The sequence below is a fragment of the Anoplophora glabripennis genome, unplaced genomic scaffold, assembly GCF_000390285.2.
Source record: "Anoplophora glabripennis isolate ALB-LARVAE unplaced genomic scaffold, Agla_2.0 scaffold599, whole genome shotgun sequence".
Classification (NCBI taxonomy): Eukaryota; Metazoa; Arthropoda; class Insecta; order Coleoptera; family Cerambycidae; genus Anoplophora; species Anoplophora glabripennis.
In genome coordinates, this window is record NW_019416675.1 from 154,759 (window position 1) to 157,574 (window position 2,816).

The window sequence follows — 2,816 nt, forward strand, 5'->3', positions numbered from 1 at the left end:
AACTCACTGATGTGCACTAAATCGTTTATTACTTGAATCTGAATAATGTTTGCAAGAGCTAATAATTTATAGTAGTTAGTTTACAATGTCAACGATTTATTTTATCTAGCTAAGCGAGAACATTAATATAATACTATTGTTATGTAAAAATGTAAGGTGAGAGATAAAAATATATATACAGGGGGTTAACGGGATATTAATATTACTCATGTCTTCCTAGTGATGTAACTTTGTAGAACGCTTTAGAATATTTACAGAGCAAATAATCTTCTCGCAAAGCATTTGCGTTGTTTGGTCTCTGAACAGGTCTGACTTTATTAAAAAAAAAAAACAAAAAAAGTAGTTACCTTTTTTTCGGAACAAATTAATACATAATATTCTTTGATTACTTCCCTTTTCGTTTTAAAATATTAACACTTTCTTCTTCCTTATTGTTTCTGAATAAGTGCGAGAAAAATTAGTAACTTCTATTGAAAAACCAGCATCGATCTTTTTGTCTCACACTCAACCTTTACGGCAACTTAGATATGAGGGCTCCAATGCAAACTGGGTTTGTCCAGTTTCTTCAACTTTACAGGAGAACAAAAAACGTTTATATGTCTAGTTAAATACAAAAATCTATTTGTTTTTGTACTGCGTGTAGTTTGAGTATATAGCTAAAAGTTAATTATACAATTTAATTATTTTTTGATGTTGGAATAAAAAAAAAAAAATAAAAACTCCTGTTTTTACGCAGTTTTAGCGTTTTTTTTGTTTATTTTTCTAGTAATAACTAAGCAATTTTTAAAAATGAAACTGCAAAATTTAGGAAGATCCACATATTTGTTTTAATACACAAGGGCTATGACATATTTTCCTTTTATGAAAATATAATAATGGGAAATGATATAATACATAGCATTTTAACAATATTAGCTTGCGCTCTTGACCCTCAAGATCACTGTACTCAGAACATGAGCTATTACTTCCATCTTTCGCAAAGTCCTTGTGGTAATCTTCTATTTTCCTGATAAAACCAAATGTTGAGGCCGGTACATAATTCTTTGACACTGTTAGAACATGTGTAAATTTATTTTTTTTTTGCGTTTTTCGAGGTATAACAATTTTCCACTATCTGGCATGGAAATATCAATAGTAGTTTGCTTTTGGTTCTCTATTTCAAACTCTTGATATATTTGTACAGACACTGATTCACTGCAAAGAACTTTGGGTACCTATTTCTGATTGTACTTAGAAATTCTATATTTTGAAATAGCATTTTTGCGGCTAGGATTTTTTAAACATGTTGCAAAAATTAGCTAAAGTTTAAAAAACAATCTTGAGTACACTTAGTGATTTCAAACTGTTTACCGGAGCTACAGATTATTTGCATGTATTCATCATATTTTCGTTTCTTCTGCTCTATTGCCCCAAAACTTCTATCGCAAGGAAGAAAGCTATGCCCTGGTTCAGGAAAACGATGATAAACAAGTTTAAAGTTATCTAATTTGTGACAAGGCCGTAAAGAAACTGAACCGTGACATAGTTTTTGTTCTGGGATTCGCAGTTGTCCGAAAACATGTACATATTTCAGTTGAACTTCTTGTAGTAGACATTACATAGGCATTAATTGTTTTGCCCTCCTTGAAAATCTCTTCAGAAATATTAAAATAAGGCCATTGCATACGTCCTCTGCCAGTAGATTTTTATTATTATTATCAACTATTCTCGGAATGTGTTTTTCATGTTCCTCAATCTTGTCAACCGCATCAGAATCAAGTATCCATTTTGCTTCATTAGATTTACAATTTCGTCCCATAATAATTTCTTCTCAAATTTGGATTTCTAAATTTTGACATTCTTTTCCTACATTCTTCTAACATTAAAATAAAATTTTCCATCTGAAATAAAATTAAAGTTACTTTCTGCAAAAATTAATACCTACCTATATTATTTAGGATGAGTAAAAATTACATAAAAAACTAATATCTCTATAGTGTTAGGATTAATTTTTGTATTCAGTAAGTGAAAGATTTTTTTTTTGATAAAGCTGTTAAAAATAGTCAAATGAGTGATATTCCTCACTTGAATATTTAATTTTTTTTATTTTATTAGAAAAAAGTTCTATTCACACCAAGTAATAAGAAAAATATATCAGAAGTAGAATAAATGTTAATATTTTTCTAATGCCACAATATTTGGTTTAAAACAATGTAATTGTTGCTAAAAATAAAACAAAAGAAAAATACAAAAGTAATTGGTTATACCCCTGTATTTTATCAAAGCATACATAATATGGGGTTATTTGTTTGTTTGAAAACTGTCAAAGCAATTTCTTTCCTTCTTTATACATAAGTGCTCTTGACACTTTTTGCAATAAAAATGTGTTTTTTATTGCATTTATTGTATTTGCATCGTTTACCTTCTTGATTTCCATTAAGAAATGGTAAATGATCAATTGAATCATGGCGAACATTAGGAAAAGGCCTATTTTCTTCATTCCTTTTTGTTAGTTTACTCCTAACTGGCTCAGGTGTACCACTTGGATGTCCTCTTTTATTACTGACTGCATGATTACCTACTTTACAAAGACAATCTGCAATACATAAACGAAAGTCTAATAGTTGTATGCGTTTATTTTGTGGAACCTGTAGTTTTTCACAGTCTCCACGATGTTCAAACCAACTGTTTACTACTGCATGAAATATAAGACACATGATCCATTTCCGTGAAATATATATTCGGTATAAAACTATCATTTGGTCAAGCAAGTCGACACCACCCATGGAATGGTTATATAATTTAACTATATATATATTTCTTTTCTATATATATAT